The sequence below is a fragment of the Abramis brama genome (assembly GCF_963993115.1).
Source record: "Abramis brama genome assembly, chromosome: 6".
Taxonomy (NCBI): Eukaryota; Metazoa; Chordata; class Actinopteri; order Cypriniformes; family Leuciscidae; genus Abramis; species Abramis brama.
The window spans coordinates 40,754,211-40,772,348 of record NC_139968.1 but is presented as its reverse complement, the minus strand read 5'-3'; the positions used below and the strand labels follow the sequence as shown (position 1 = coordinate 40,772,348).

The following is an 18,138-nucleotide window of genomic DNA, read 5'->3' as shown; positions in this document are numbered from 1 at the left end:
CCAATCTGCCCCAAACTTCACACGTTTGATAAGAGTCATGGCCTGAACACATCTACATGAGAATATTCAGTTATAGTAATAGCGCCACCTACTGGTAACAGGAAGTGTCATGTTTAACACGTTGATGCCGTTCTAGCAACATGTTAAAAATGCCATTGTCTTATAAACATGCTAGAAACATGTTAAAACATGCTAGCAATACTTAGCTAAGTGCTAAAGCATGCTAATTCAATGAAACAGGATGTTGTTGTTACTCAAGAAGGCAATGTCCAATCTGCGCCAAACTTCACACTTTTGATAAGCGTTTTGTCCTGAACTCATGACCATGCACATATTCAGTTACAGTCATAGCGCCACCTGCTGGCAACAGGAAGTGGCATGTTTAACCCTGTTGTGAACTCCTGATAACATATAAAAAAGTGCCAGCAAGTGCTAAACATGCTAACAACATACTAGAAACATGCTAAAACATGCTAGCAAACACTTAGCTAAGTGCTAAGCATGCTATTACTGCAATTAAATAGGAACTGCTGTAACTCAAGCATACAATGTCCAATCTGGCCCAAACTTCACACGTTTGATAAAAGTCCTGCACTGAACACATCTACATAGCGATATTCAGATATAGACATAGCCCCACCTACTGGCAACAAAAACTGACATGGTTAACACAGTAATGCAGAACTAACCACATAACTATTGTGTACTAAGCATGCTAGAAACATACTAAACATGCTAGCAACAACTATACCTCCTTAAATGCACATTGCCCAACCATGCTCTGTCTTCCTAAAGCCACCGAGTGACGATGGCACGGGTGCGAGGGCCCTTTCATCGCTGCTTGCAGCTTTAATTATTATTATTATTATTATTTTGTCAACCTTTCGGGCACTTTTGGGGCCCTTAACATGCTCGAAAACTCTTGAAACTTTGCACACAGGTCAGAAATCGCGGCCATCAGGGCCGGGCTGAGGCTGGTACCCGGGCGTGGCAGGGGGGCTCGACAGCGCCCCCTGGAACGGGATCCGAACACGTGTCCATAAATCAAACACGCTTGCATGTAATAATATGAAACTCGGTACACATATAGATCTCATCGGGCCGAACAACTTCCGCGCTCTAAGTTATTAGCTCCGCCCAACAGGAAGTCGGCTATTTAGGGTTGTTTGGAAACGCATGCTGTGGAATTTAATGTACTCCTCCTAGAGAATTCATCCAATCTCCTCCAAACTCGGTCAGCATGAAGTCAAGACATTGAGGATGCTAAATTGCGGACAGATTTTTGATATCTCGAACGGTTTGGCCGTGGCGAGGAAACGAATTTATGGCGAAAAAATGAAACAGGAAGTGTGTTATAACTTCTGCATACATTAACTGATCTTGATGAAACTTCAGCAGTGTGTTCGTTGTAAGAGGCCGATCGCACAGATGTGACTATTGTGAGTCAAAGTTATAGCGCCACCAACAGGCAGCAGGAAGTACATCACTATTAAAATGCTTTGAAATCACTGTCTTATTTTTACCAGATTTGCTTCAAACTTTATGTGTACAATGTAGACACACGGCAGATGTAATCCTGTGAAAGGATTATTGATATCTTAGATACTGTTGCCGTGGCAACGCATCAAACTTTAATATTCTTTTTTTATGCTTTTGAGACTCTTAACATACTTGAAATTGCATGAAACTCGACAGACACATCACATTTATTAGCCCGTAGACATGTGCAAAGTTTCAGAAACGGGCGTGGTGAGGGGCTCAGTAGCGCCACCTTTAGTCATAAGTGGGGGGGGGGGGTTAGTTTTATCAACAGCAACAAAACTTGGTATGTGTATTGTTCTCATCAAGACGGACAACTTTCTAATTTACATGATCTATCTCCGACCAACAGGAAGAGAGATATTTTGGTTTGAATGTGGATTTTCTGAAGAATTTTCTCTCCCTCTCTCTGTGTCTCTGTGTGTGTGAGGGGAGGGGGGATTTGACTATTGCTTTTATATTGTTAATCAAGGTTTCAGGGGCTTTTGGGGTCCTTAACATGCTCAAAAACTCTTGAAACTTTGCACACAAGTCAGAACCCCCTGCCATCAGGGACGGGCTGAAGCTGGTACCCGGGCGTGGCAGGGGGGCTCAACAGCGCCCCCTTGAAAGGGGTCCCAAAACTTGGTCCATAGATCAAACACGCTTGCATGAATTAATATGAAACTCGGTACACATATAGATCTCATCGGGCCGAACAACTTTCCCCCGGTCAAGTTTTACGCCAGCCCAACAGGAAGTCGGCTATTATGGGTTGTTTGGAAAACGCTTGCTGTGGAATGCGAAGTACTCCTCCTAGAGAATTCATCCAATCCCCACCAAACTCGGTGTGCATGAAGTTAAGACATTGAGGATTCTAAATTGCGGACGGATTTTTGATATCTCGAACGGTTTGGCCGTGGCGAGGAAACGAAATGATGGCGAGAAAAGAGAAACACGAAGTGGTATAACTTCTGCATACATTAACTGATCTTCATGAAACTTCACCAGTGTGTTCGTGGTAAGAGGCCGATCAGATGGATGTAACTATTGTGAGCCAAAGTTATAGCGCCACCAACTGGCAGCAGGAAGTGTGTCACTTTCAACATGCTTTTGAAAAAAGTGGGGGGGGGTTAGTTTTACCAACAGTTACAGAAATCAGAATATATATTGGTCTCACCGAGCCGGACAACTTTCTAATTTACAGTTATTAGCTCAGAGCAAAAGGAAGTCAGATATTTTGGTTTGAATGTGGATTTTTTGGATATTTCAGACTCTGAGTTTTTAGCTACTCTTCCTCCTTTTTATTAGGTTTATTTTATTCACACCAAACTTTTTCAAAATGATGAAAATACATTAAAGATGCTAAATTGTGAACGGATATTAAACATCTCAAACGTTTTGCTATAGTGAGGGACTAAAGTAATGTACAAAAAGGAAACTAAAAGGCTCATCTTCTAAAAATGTAATTAAAAACATTTATTTCTATATAAAAGTATACAAATATCACAACTAAACCCATTTTATTCTGTTTTTTTTTAATTTAATAATTATTTATAAGTTTAAAAATAGTAATTGTACTATTTAGTCCCATAAAAGTCAAGTCATACATAGGGCTATACTGTCCTCTTGTGTTCAAAATCAGGTAGGCCTATTGTATCTACATAAAAATATACTAGGTTTGTGACGTTGAGAATATTTTACCACTGGTTAATCTATGTGTGACACCGCTGGGGGCTTTTGAATCGCCAACTTAAAAACGAAAGTAAAATATGCTCGTCCGCACTGACATTGATAGTGGTTGAGCGAGCTTTTCAAATGAATTCCTATGGAAGTAGGAATTAACTGAAAAACGTTCACTCTGTTCTGCTCGTTCCTCGCCGTGGATGCGCACCGTTATGAATGCCCGGGCGTGCAGCCATGAGCATTTTAATTTAATTTTAAAATGAGCGCCTTTCGGGGGGTGGATTGCTTGAAATTATTTTACAAAAGCACAATGTTGTGTTTTATTGCGACTGTACACAAATATAAGTTAACACTTTGCAGTTTGAATGTCGTCCTGTATAATGACGGAGTATGTTTTTATGTGTCCACTGTTCAATCGCGCCCACGCCACACACACACACCCACACACAAACACACACACGGTTTACTATCTTTGTGGGGACTCTCCATAGATTTAATGATTTTTTTACTGTACAAACTGTATATTTTATCTCCTTACACTAACCCTACCCCTAAACCCACCCATCACAGAAAACTTTCTGCATTTTTACACTTCCAAAAAAACTCATTCTGTATGATTTATAAGCTTGTTTACCCATGGGGACCTCTATTTAGGTCCCCACTGTGACACGAGTCCCCATGAGTCTGTGTGCATTCAGGTTAAAGTCCCCACCTGGATAGAAAAACATGAACACACATACACACACACATATATATACACATATATATATATATTAAAAATAGGGGAAAAAAGAATATATATATATATATATATATATATATATATATATATATATATTTTTTTTTTTAAGTGACGACAAAGAATATTACTTGTCTGATATATATATATATATATATATATATATATATATATATATATATATATAGTTACATATGTATATATATATATATATGTGTGTGTGTGTGTGTGTCTATATATATATATATATATATATATGTGTGCGTGTGTGTGTGTGTCTATATATAATTATATATATTATATATACTATATATTAACCCATAAAGCTAAGTGGTTTCTTAAGTTTGATAATTAATCTGCTATGTCATGTTTATGACATATTTATGACAGGTTGTGTTGTCTTAGTAATGTCAAGTTGCCATAACAAATACATCTCACACAATGTCATATTTGCATTAAAAATGTCATAATTGAGCGAATGACACTTAATGACAGTTGTCATAAACATGCATAAGACCTCCTTCATATTTATGACATGTGTCATGTCATGATTATGACGGTGTCATGTCAGTCTTATGCACACCCCTTCAAGTAAAGTGTTACCTTATTTAGTTTCATTTTGGGGGGTAAGTAACTAACAACACTGCTAACAAATGAACATTTCCACATTACAATTGAGTGTAAGAAATATGCTCATATTCAGAAAAAAAAATAGTATGAAAATTCGATTCTATAAAAATGTAATTATTATTATTTTTTTTACATTTTCAACAAATTGAATACTTTGATTTTTCTCATTTGCAATTGTTTAACAGACCATGACAAATTTCATCAAATAAAACAACATCCCACTAATAACTAGAGCGCCATCTAGTATCCAAAATAAGACTCTTGAAAAATAATAGCTTTAACTGTAAGTATTACAGTTTAGCTTTAACTATGAATTCACTCACTGGCCACTTTATTATGCAAACCTTGCTAATAGCAGGTTAGACCCCCTTTTTGCCTTCAGAACTGCCTTAATTCTTCATGGCACAGATTCAACAATGTGCTGGAAACATTCCTCCAAGATTTTGGTCCGTATTGATATCATGGCATCACGCAGTCGCTGCAGATAAAACATAATAATAGTCAAATCCAGCCTTAAACGCCAGATCTTGTCAAAATATATCCGTTTTGTCAGGTGTGCAAGCCACATTTGGAGGATAAGGACACACGTGAGAATGTAATTTGTTGATTACAGCTCGGCATTCAACACAGTCAAACCACAGAGGCTCTGAAAAGCTCCTCGCCCTCGGACTGACACCTTTCCTCTGTAACTGGGTGCTGATCTTGCTGACGCACAGACCTCAGTCAGTCAGTGTAGCAGACCGGACATCAGGCATCCGAACTGTGAGCACAGGGATCCCCCAAGGCTCGGTCCTGAGCCCGCTGCTGTTTACCATCTTCACCTAAGATTGTGTGGTCTCTCAGACAAATACCAGGATCATAACATTTGCGGATGACACTACAGTCATCAGACTGATCACTGGTGGAGAGGAAACATCATACAGAAGAGAGTGGCAGGACTGATGGCCTGGTGTCAGGAAAATAATAACATCCTAAATGTACATGAGACCAAGGAGATGATTATCAATCATGGGAGGAGGAGGAAGGAGCAGCATAAATCAATTTACATTGGTGAGACAGAGATGGAGAGGGTGAAAACCTTTAAATTCCTCAAACCTACATCAGCGAAGATCTCACTGGTCTCACAACACTCAGCTGCTTCTGAGGAAATCCCAATAAGAAGGCTGAGGAAATTCGGCATGGCAACCAAAATTCTCAGCAACTTTTACAGATGTTCTGTTGAAAGTGTGATTAACAGTTCGATCACAGTGTGGTTTGGAAGCTGCACTGTTCAGGATAGGAAAGCTCTCCAGAGTTTGCAGAATAGCCTTCCCATCACTTCAGGATATTTACAGCTCCAGGGTCATCAGGACGGCCCACAACATCATCAGGGACATTAAACATCCACAACACAACCTCTTCACACTGCTACTGCCTGGGAGACGATACAGGAGTGTGAAATCAAGGACAAAAATACTTTTTCATCCTTAAGTCATCAGACTCCTGAAGAATACATTATGCATTAACTACTTCCCTTCCCATTACCCTCATTGAATGTTACCCTGATTGCTGCACGATGCATATTTGCACTTTTTTTTATTATTTATAAAATGCTTCAGTTGATCGCATCTCTGAATCCTGGTCCTCATTCATCATATCTGGTCCTCTGGTCTTAACTGTAAATTCCCCTACAGTTAATGGTGGAGAATGTGCGGGCAATCATTCTCCGGTGGCATCCCTGACTAATCAACAAACAAGGAAGGAAGATTTAATTTATTTTTTTGGTTAGGGCTGTCTGGTTAGAAGAGTTTGAGAGAATTGAGGAAGTGATACTTTGGGTTGCGCTATTGAGCGGAGTTATACTGCGCTATTGCGCTATTAACCAGGACCGAGGTGTAATTGTGCACCTGTATGACTATGGGTGTTTAGAGTTTAATCCACTCCGAATAGGCGAGGAAAGACAGTGGGATAAATATCACAGTTCAGACAATATGAGAGTTTTCAGACATTTTAATAAGGTTACGCAGCTTCTGCTCAGCCTGCTTGATACTCTGAAGCAGCCCCTCCCCTCGTCATTAAACTCGTGGGGCAACTTGATACGGTGTTAACCATTTAGGCTGTGATTGCTTAATTTCCCCAGTAACTCACAACAAAGATGAAATACTTATTTTTGTTTAATAGAACAAAAGGAAAGTGACTGTCTCAGCCTTTCTTGGGGAGACATTAAGTAAGACTCACAGCCTTAAATGTTATACCACAGAATATTCCAGTCAGACACCCATTCACTGTATGATGCCTATTAGGACTGATTTTTCACTGGAGAATGGAAATGTGGCAATTCATAATTGCATTATTTTGTGAATTTCCGTAAATTTATATAAATGTTATTGCATAAGGATAATTGCATACGCATAAGGTTATTGAAAGGCAACAATCAGGCAGGATATGCTGTTACTTAGTACAATACGTTTCTGTCATCTGCTAACTTATTTATAGTAGTAGTAGTAGCCTTTATTGTCACTTAGTCACAAGTACCAGTGAAATTAGCCATCAACCTGTCCATACAAACATACATACAATATGACAAGGGGGAAGACAGGACAGGAAGACAGAGCATTGAGGAAAAAAATACAGCATAACAGGAGGAGAGGTGAGGAGAAAAAAAAGGCAACCCCCAGACTATGCTCCTGTAAGGAGTACAGTTTGGGAACAGTAAAAAAACACCTCAGCAACATTTGCACATAATCAGTACACAACATGAACACACAAGACTTGCAACAGGGGAGGGGAGTGGGGGATGGAGGTAACCCAGCACAGGCAAGCAGCCATCCGGTCCTGCAGCCATTTCAGGCGCTGGTCACAGACCCGCCTGTCAGACTGGGGGTACAAAGCGTCGAAGGCGAGGGATGGGGGGGGGGGGTAGGTTGTTTGCATATCTGTATATATGTAAGAGTTTGTGTATGTGTAGGCCTGGAGAGTCGCTACGCCTGGCATCCTAATCTAGGTGCCTCAGTCCGCAGGATGTCATAGCGATACACAGCAGTTGCCATGGAGTCAATCTTGATCAGGTCCCAGACAGAGTCAACAATCAGCAGGTGTTTGTGGGGGATGGGGGAAGGAACGCAAGAGCGTCTCACTGCAGTGCTCTCTCCAGAGGGAGTTGTTGTTCCAGCAGCAGCCTCGCCAAGGCCAGTGCTGGTTGAGGGGGGCCGAAAGCAGATAAGATTGGGATTGTTTGGTCTTGGTACGAGTAGCCGCATTCCAATTTACACAGCTCCTGGTCCATCTTGGTCTCCGAAATGATCCATTTGCCTTTGCAAAGCTGTGAGCTTCTCCATGATGTTATCCATATTGTGGTTCATAGTCACAGTCTGAGTGCTGACAGCTCTGCCCACTTCAATCATGACGGGCAGCCTTGTGGGGTTTTGGACAGCTGTCACCGTCTTCTTAATTCCTCGATAAACCAGGGCAATGCCTAATCCAAACAGCAGAAAGCCTGTTATCATGGTTCCGAATAGGTAGATATCTTCAATGTCCTCCACGGAAAAATGTTCCGGCAGGGCAGTCAGGTTCCCCCGAACCCAAGCTTCTCGTCGAGAAGATGGTGTCAATTGCGTTGAGAGACCAGTTGATCAAATCCATAATTTCTTAGTTTGGAGAGCAGTGCGGAGAGAGTCTCTCAAAGTACATACAAGACAGTAGACGAGACGAGAGCAGCAAAGCAGGGGAGATAAGGGACAGGAGGGGAAGAAAATGCGACCGCCTTCGTTGAGAGCCAAAGAGTAGTAGCACCTACAGGGTTAGGATAGGACACACGGACAAGTGAGGTGCCCTGGGAGGTGAACCCAGGGTGAAGACACTACCTCATAGGCCTTTCCCCATTTAGTCCATCCTTGCCTCACTGGTTCATAGGTGTCAAATAAATTAAGAAATAGGGAAAGAATGAAACAACAACAGCAGACTCTGAAAACGATACAACCTGTGTTTAAACAAATACTGCTACAACCTTAGTGTTTGGACAAATGCTGCTCTGTCGTCTCTTGTTTTCTTTCTTCCTCTGTGCAGATACCACTTGATGGCTGTTCCGAGATCCTTATGCAACGACCGTCTCACCTGCATATGAAGCCACAACCTCAAGAAGACAACTAGACCCATTGCTGAACAAACTATCCCAAAAGAAAAAGAAAAAATACACAACGCAGAGACTCTACGGGAACTTCAGTCATCCATCAGAGAACTTGAACAAAATACAACAAGACATTCTTGATCTTCCCATACGGAAATGTAATATATGTACACATATGAAATAAACATATATTAAATATATCCACATAGAAAGTGAAAACATATATGTACATATATATCTGCCCATATATAAAACCTATTCGAAAATGGAACAATTTCATATATGACATATAAAACTAGCCCATATATTTTATGTATGTATAATACAGTATTTTATATATATGTCACATATATAATTATCAATATACATGACATATATTTATTTGTATAAATGTTTAATATACAAACTACACATATATGCATAGCATATTGCTTACATACATGTGACATATATATGTCCCTAATATGTTTTTTTTATGAAGTCTTAATATATATTATATATTTAAAATGAAATATATACATATATGTTTGATAAATGTATATGGAATATTTAAATGACATGTATAAAAACATTGTGTGCACATATATTTTCTTATGTTCTTATATGATGTATATTAATTGCAAAATATTATAATGTATGATGTAAAACTAAACAAATGTAAAAAACATGCTTTCATTAATTTCTTACAAATTTTTAAATATAGGTTATGGACGTGTACTTACACACTTGCAATGCAATGCACATGACATGGCTAAGCCTTAAATGTTAAACGGTGCAGTTAGCAAAAAAGAAGTAATACAGTAAAACTGTTAAAACATTAAAACTTTATTAAAACAGTTTTAATTTAAAAAGAAAAATTGTTAAGCTGCACAAAATTAGAAAACTACTGAACACACAATTATATTATATACTAGTGATGTCCGGTTGGTGAACGAATCGCTCTTTTGAACCAGTTCTATTTTAGTGAATCGTTCGTAACAGTTTGTGTCTTGCGTTAGAGTTGATCCACAACTACTCACTTTCGGACATGCCTGACAGTCTCCTCTGACTCGACATAAACAATATCCCGGAGTATTTTACTCCAGTAACTCCAACAGTTCACTGAACTGAGACATTTTGTGCTGAGAGAAGTGATGAGCACGAGTAGCTGATACTGAGCATGCGCACACTACCGAACATACAGGTACAGCGCTTCTCGGATAACCAGTACAGTACTACAGAACTGAGAACTGTTTATTTCAGAAGTGTTCGACTACTGAGAACCTGATGAGCTGAGCATGCGTGCAATTTTTTCAGAGGGATGAAATGCATGTTTCTTAAGTATTTTGTTGAACATTGAAGTGTAACAAAATAAAACATATAAGAAACATGTTTATCACATACTGTCTTTTCACTGTATTATTTTAAAGATTGGAAACGAATGGATTGTAAAACTAAACAATTATTATTATAATAGAAATTAAATGAGCTGTTCCTGAAAATGTTTTAAGTAAGTTGATATTTGACGTAAACTCTTGGCAAGGTTTTAAGGGTGCAAAGTAAATGTTTATAATGTGTTAATCAAAACATAACGTACTGGAGACATGCATCGACTTTTTAGTTTTGCTGACTATAGGCTATATTCAGGTTTCAGCAGTTCTCAGCTCAGTGGACGTACAGTATAGACCTACTAGGTTTCGCGGAAAAGAACCGGACTTCCCATCACTATTATATACAAATACAATATTACAACAAAACATAAAACAAGCCCAGAACAGGAAAATCCACCAACAGGTATATGATACAGCCTGTTCATTTTCTCATGTTTGTTGAGTCTTTTTGGATGTCCTCAACTCAGTGACCTTTATAGCTACCCCTAATTGCCCCCTGGTGGTTCCAAGAAATTTCTGGATCACTGCATCTGTAAAAAAGACAAAGAAAAGCATTTTAATTTTTTAACATTTATCTAAGGACATCCAAATTATAATCACCTAAAACACACTAAATTAAAATTTTCACGCAACGTCAGTTTATGCATTATCGTCAACGCGTGCATTCTCGTTTAAACTACCCTTTAGAATGGCACAGTTTGAAGGTCCAAATCAATGCAATTTCCAAGGGTCTACACAATCCCAGCCGAGGAATAAGGGTCTTATCTAGCCAAACCACGACATATTACATCATCACGTAACCCAGTGCCGAAAAACTCCATCTCATTTTCTCCTCCAACTTCAAAATTTGTCCGACATCGATGTTTTACCTTTATGTTTTACAGTGTTTGTTTTAACACTGGGTCGGTACTTCCACCTACATCACGCGCATGACCTTTCCAATGTGATAATGTAATACATCATGCAGAAGCAGAACACCAAAGTCAAGCATTTGTGGTTAAAAAGTATATAAATGTTTATTTTAAGAAAATGACAGATGGTTTGACCCTTATTCCTCGGCTGGAATCGTGTAGAGCCTTTGAAGCCCTTTGAAACTGCATTGATTTGGACCTGATTTGCACCTGTTGGTTGCAATTGAAGTCCATTATATGGAGAAAAATCCTGTAATGTTTTTCTTAAAAAACGTGATTTCTTTCCGATTGAAGAAAGAAAGACATGAACATCTTGGATGACAAGGGGGTGAGTAAATTATCAGGAAATTTTAATTTCTGTTTTTTTTATTCGCCTGTTTTTTTCTATTATTATTTTCAGACAATCCATTATCAAAACAAATGCTTCAGATTGTGTTGTGCTAGCCGCCATTTTGTGCATGAATGCGGTTCTTCTTTGGGGTTTTTTGGTATTTTAATTGGTTTTAATACGTTTTTACTGTAGTACCTTGCTGTTATAGCTGTTCCTACAGTAGTGGTTTGGAATACAGCATACTCACAGTTTCCTGTAAGCTGGAAGGTGATGCCAGTTGTTCCTGTGGGCTCTGCTCCTTCGTTTCAAGCCATTTCCCCAGCTTGCCCATTGTACAAAGGAGTTTTGGCATTTCTAGGAAGCAAAACAGTTAAAAAATTGAGATTTTCAGTATCAGTATTTTCTTTAGCAGAAAATGAAGATCAGCTTGCCCAAAACAGTAAGCTCATAAATAATAGCAGAGTGGATAATAGCTGATGGCATTAAAACAGGTAAACAGATATAGACTTTTATAAGCTTTACCATAAGTAAAAACAGGCAGAGCAACATAAACATCTCTGACAGACTGCTTGTACTTAGCTGTGAAAGATGACTAATCCTGTCAAGATCTAGGGAAAATTGTAGATTATTAGGTACTCCTAGCTTTGGTTGATTCATTTTAAGTATTTAATTTCTAAATGTAGTAATTCATTTGCAAAGTTATATGTAATAATGATTTTGTTTTATTTTATCCTGAAGCAACAACTTTATAGTGGGTAGGCAATTTTTTTTTTTTTTTTTTACATTTGCAGATGCTAGTTTTGGGTTTCAGTACAAAAAAAAAAAAAATCTTGTGACCTTTTTGGGGCTAGATGGTCCATCATTACTGTACTTGAGTATTAGCCTATTGTATTAGTTCTAGACTCTAAAGTTAAATATTGTATTTTTTTTTCTCCACTAACTTAATGTTATGTGTCAGACAGTTGAAATTGAAATTCTCACATATCTTAATGATGCAGTGTAATAATCTGGGACTCATATATAGTTAGCTCTTAAACATGAAAATGAGAACATGAAAATGCAACGCACACAATAAAGCAGTATTAATAGCAACGTTCAATATATATAAAAAAAATAATAAAATAAAAAACTTAACAGTTAAACACTGAATATCTGCTCAATCATCTGTAACGTTAACCTACTAGCTACCTCTGATAGTTTATAATATCATGCAGTTCAGCGATTATTTAAATTATTTATTCACTGTGCAATATCAATGTGTGAATTATAATAAAAGTTCAGAAATGAACTTACCTGCAACTTTATGCACCGTTGCCTCGAACTCAGGCCATCCGCCTTTTCTTCAATCCACCTCTCAAAAAAATATACAGATCTGTCATCAAGTCCGTCTAAGAAATCATTAATATTTAAGTTTTTATGTGTGATGTTGGAACAATGCTCCAACTAACGTTATCCGTTTCTTCTTTGTTCACTCGACAAGGACGAACATTCTCTATCCGTTGGTTGGTGACGTCTCTGGATGCACGTAGTTGGCGGTCTTTTGATTGCGTTTGAATTTTGGCGCGCCTAATAAAGATAGGCATTAGGCAATGACGTAACGTATTGGGGTGAGACGCATGCTAAATGCATGGCCTGAAATGCAGACAGAAAGTGTTTCTACATGCCTTTGGGACAGCACAGATGTGATTATATTATGACTTAGCTGCATCAGTGCAGTCTAGAGAAATGCATTTAAATTATATATGGGGTCCCTAGATTTTTTTGGTATTGGTTTGGAGACATAATTAACTGTATATTATTCTGTATGCATCTAAATATGAAGTGCATGTTTTAATGTGTATGTATGATTGTATTTTCTAGAATGATGATATTGATGTATGGTTATTGATGATATGAAAAAAAAAAAAAGTTTGCAAATATAATTTGTGTAGTATTTGTGTTGTTTTTATGAGCCAATTACGTAAAATAATAATACAAATAAATAAATTGTATTTATAAAAAATTGTGCTAATTCTAAAATGGGATAGAAATTGAAATGAAATGTGGATTGTGTAGACTTGTTAAGTTTAAGCTGTTCAAATAAGGAAAATAAGGAATTAATAAGGAAACCATAAGCATGTAAAATGTATGTTGTTTAAATAAATTGGCACATATAAATTAAACATATTGGTGACATATATGGTCATAACATACAAAATTATATAAACAATAATCATATACACCGTATTAATATATGCCAATATATTAATTTAATATGGACAATTTATATATGTTATAAACTTATATCAACATATATCTAGAGATATGTATATATGTGATAGCAATATATTGTCTTATATTTAGCATATACGACGGCACATATAAATTAAACCTATTGGTGACATATATGGTCATAACATACAAAATTATATAAACAATAATCATATACACTGTATTAATATGCCAATATATTAATTTAATATGGACAATTTATATATGTTATAAACTTATATCAACATATATCTAGAGATATGTATATATGTGATAGCAATATATTGTCTTATATTTAGCATATATGATGGTGTCACTTGCGATATAGGGACATATATGTCATATATTACATTTCCGTATGGGATCTTATATGTGACCCTGGATTACAAAACCAGTCACAAGTCGCACGGGTATATTTGTGGCAATAGCCAACAATACATTGTATGGGTCAAAATTATTGTTTTTCCTTTTATGCCAAAAATGTTTAGGTTATTAAGTAAAGATCATGTTCCATTAAGATATTTTGTAAATTTCCTACCGTAAATATAAAACTTATTTTTAGGAGTGAATGCAGCACAATCTCAAACATAAATGCACAACTTTAAAGGAGATTTTCTCAAGGTTCGATTTATATGCACCCTCAGATTTTCAAATAGTTGCATCTCGACCAAATAGTGTCCGATCCTAACAAACCATTATGTAACCTTTGGCTAAATATTAGAAACACCCGACTACGCCACCTAGGTTACTTCTCCACCTAGGAAAGTACAAGTAATAAAAATACCCCCAAAAAGAGAGAGTTAAACCAAAAAGGATTACAACAAAAAGGACCCTGCTGGTTCGGATTGCATCAAAGACAGAGACGTGACTTTCAAAAAGTATACAATATTTATTTCGCACAGGGAGAATCATTCATTTAAAACATCCTAAAAATAGATCTCGTACAATTACCAATTAAATACCCACAGTTAATAAGAGACCATAATAAACCCACTTTAACAGAAAGGGACAAACCACACAGCAAATCAGTGAACAAAGTTTCTTAAAACAAGTGATAAAAAAAAAAAAAAAAAAAAAAAAAAAAAAAAAAAAAGCAATACCAAAAGAAAACAAATACACTCCTCCTCCTCCCCCCCTCCTTCAAATGGACCCAGCTACCAGCGTGTTAGTTTGATATAACAGCCCATAGAACACACGTCCAATACTTCAACACAGTTCATAACGAGCAGGGCTCGTTAAAGAGCTCGGTGGATACAGCGGTTCGAAACCGCAACGTCCGCTGCAGTCAGTCGTGCGAACAGGACAATAAAACAGTGACACAAATAAATATAAAAAAACAGAACAGAACAGCAGCTAGCGCTCTTGGCCCGCACCTGCAATAAAAACACGAATAGTACATAATTTCTCCCCTCCCAAAAGAGGAAACCCACCATAACGTTTCTTACCTCGTATACAGGAAACGTAGGAAATTCTTAAGCTATAGTGAACTTGATGCTACCTGCGCTCGCCACTTCACGCACACACATTCCTGATGACAAACATATATTTAGACTGTAATCTGCGACTGAGAAAAGGGAAATACGGAAAACAACTCACCAGAGAGGGCAACGCAAATCGAAATGAGTAGCCTGTTACAACACAGCACAGAGAAGAATGGCAATGCCCCACTTAAACAGGCTTTTAATCACGCCACTAAAACCTGACACACCTCCATGATTGCACTGCACAGGTGTACTCAATATCAAGCTGCGGTTCAACGCCAGTGGGCATGTCTTGCCATTTGAAATATACGCAACCATTAAAGTTACCTACTGCCAATGAGCCAAAGCACACATTACAGATTCCCAACCTGTCACACATACATTAATGGAAAGGTCATGTATTCAGTTTTCATTTGTGCAATTAAAAAAATTGACCCCATTTGACTGGTTTTGTGGTCCAGGGTCACATATGTTAAAAGATCAAGGGAATTTAGATTACTCATTTCATGACCCCCTTTAATATTTTCAGTGTTTGAAATGAGCCACTGATGAAGTATTTCCTGTTATATGCTTGGTTCACTCTGTCAATCACTTTATTTTCTACAAATAAAGAATCTCACAGCTGCATGCTTCTCAGTGCTTCCACTTTACTTCATGTGTTCGCGCATCCCAAAATGACGTCACATACACAGTTAACCATACATGGTCTGTCACGTCCTTCTGACAATATATAACAATATATAACATATTGTAACATTTCCTGTGTCAGTTGATGACATCACAGTCCAACACAATTCTATCTGTCATTTGAATTGGAATTTTTTTAAGCCAGTATTATTTTGCAAGCATTAAAAAACAAATGGAAGGAAACAATGTTTTGTGACACATTTGAGGCTGGCTTTATATCTGCATTTTGTAAAAATGATTTCAAGGACATGTATGCATTTATTATTATGTATTGTGTTTTTGACAGGATGATAAAGAGGAGGATCATGTGGTGTATGCGCCGATCGCCTTGAGAAAATGATCAAACTTCAAGAACCAGACCAGCGGTGTGATTGCTTTCACAGGAACCGCTGTAGTTCCTCTCAGCTCTTTAGTTTTGAGTTTTGAGATTGTTGAAGTGTGATATTCAGTGGCGGACTAATGAACTCTCTCTTAAAGAATGTGCTTCTAATACAAGGACTTTTAACAAATTATCAACCCAGAGTTTTGAAGGAAAACACACGCACGGCTCTGCTTTCCTCAGCAACACAAAGAGAACCATTTTGCAAGTATTAGTTTTATTGAACTATAATGTGATTTGTTTCCTTGCTGTCTTTCAAGGTTCATTTTGTCTGTGATTTTTGCCGTACTGTGATCATCTCGGTGATCCCTCTCATTTCTCTCCTTTTCTCGCACCCTTTTTCTCTCTCTCTCTCTCATCTGTTATTCGTCATCTCGTATTGTTTTCGTTTGTTTTCTCCGGTTGTATATACATGTATTCCTTGTGTAAACGTAGAATTCTGTATTCGTAGTTTCATTTTATTAAAACCATTATATTCTTGATTGCTTCTGTCTAAATGCTCACATTACGGAAAGTCCCTGATTTGTTGATCCTATAGCTACAAAGCTTTTATTATTCACTACATTGAGTAGTTTAATTTTATGAACACAGAAAGATTAATGTTCACGGCCAGAAAATTAATCTTTCTTGGAGTTTGTAAGAAGGATAATTTTTCTTGAGAGCTGATAAAGAAGTCGTCTGTTTGCTGGACGAACAGATTGTTCGATAACTAAGTTAATTTCATTAAAAGTTATCTCATATAATCGATCTGTAATAAGACTATTGATATATTAATGACGAACCATAACTCATTGTGGTGATCATTCATATACACAATCGATCTATTTTCAGCTTAATAATTTAATGTAACTGTAATATGCTATATATATCAATCATATTCCTGATTAATTATTAAAATTCCCTATATATCATTTGAGCTAATGTTAATTCCAGCTCTAGCGTCACTCGAATCTCTAGACGGCAGGGGGGTGGGGTTATCCAGTGAGCTCGACCATGCTGTCATCAGGGAGATCAGATCCCCTGAACGAGACCAGGCCGCTCGTACCAGAAGAGGGGCGCTTGACTGCGCAGTAGTAGAGCACCTGAGAATCCTCTTGGGGAGAGTGAGGCACACGGGAACTGTGCCAACGTGAGCTCACTCGTGCCCCCAGACAGGTGACGCACTCACTGTGCTCATCAAATGGGTGTAGGGGTGCCCTGAACGTGCCACACTCGTGGTGCAGCATTTGCAACAACGCCACATGAAATTTGCTCTTTTAGAAACGCCGGATGGCTACAGGGGAGATGGCTGAATCAGCTCGAGTGCAGAGTGCTGTCAATCCGCTTGCTTGCAGAGCGCCGATCAGTCAGCTTGATATCAGGATAGGAATCTGAGTTCCTATGGCAGAATGTATGACGCAGTACGATTGAACCGTATAGATAGGGAACATGTGTTTCAACTTGAGTTTCAAAAGAGTTATTTTAATCAGATTTGCTAAAATACCAAAGTGTGGTAAAGTCTGCAATAATAAAAAAAGAGATCTCATTATAAACTCAAGTATTTCTAGATAAAATTTTCCAAACACCAAATCTCTCTGGTAACCAAATGCAAATTTCTCTAAATGAACAATTATATAGGTTATTGTGTTTTCTCATTATTATTCGCTGATTAATTTTGTTGTAACAATGCAGGCAAACATTATAAATGTTATCCACTGGTTTCGGGATCAAAATGGATGCTGCAATGGTTTTCATCTTATTTTTATATTTACAGAAATGTGGTTAGATCTGCTGGGTGGATAAACAGCTTCTGCTGGATGTTTGTGGAACGTTTTTTTTTTTTTTTTTCTCTTAGTACGATAAACTCCTGCTTGTGTAATTTAAGAGTGCACACTTTCACTGCGTGATGTAGCCTATTATAATGTAGTGTGAATTCCCCCAAACATCAAGATATGAGGATAAAATCTGGATGACTTTTCATATCTTTTTACACTTATGTCGTAAGACCATGTTAAGCAATATCACACGAGAAAGAGTGCTGTTTTTCCTGAACATCAGCATGATTGTAAATG

At 37.6% G+C, this 18,138-nt stretch overlaps 1 long non-coding RNA gene across 4 annotated transcripts in view; it reads right to left on the bottom strand.

The window, feature by feature from the left end:
• LOC311084241 overlaps window positions 1–18,138 on the bottom strand; it is a 529,672-nt gene that overhangs the window by 155,367 nt on the left and 356,167 nt on the right. The gene's annotated exons all lie outside the window — the stretch shown is intronic.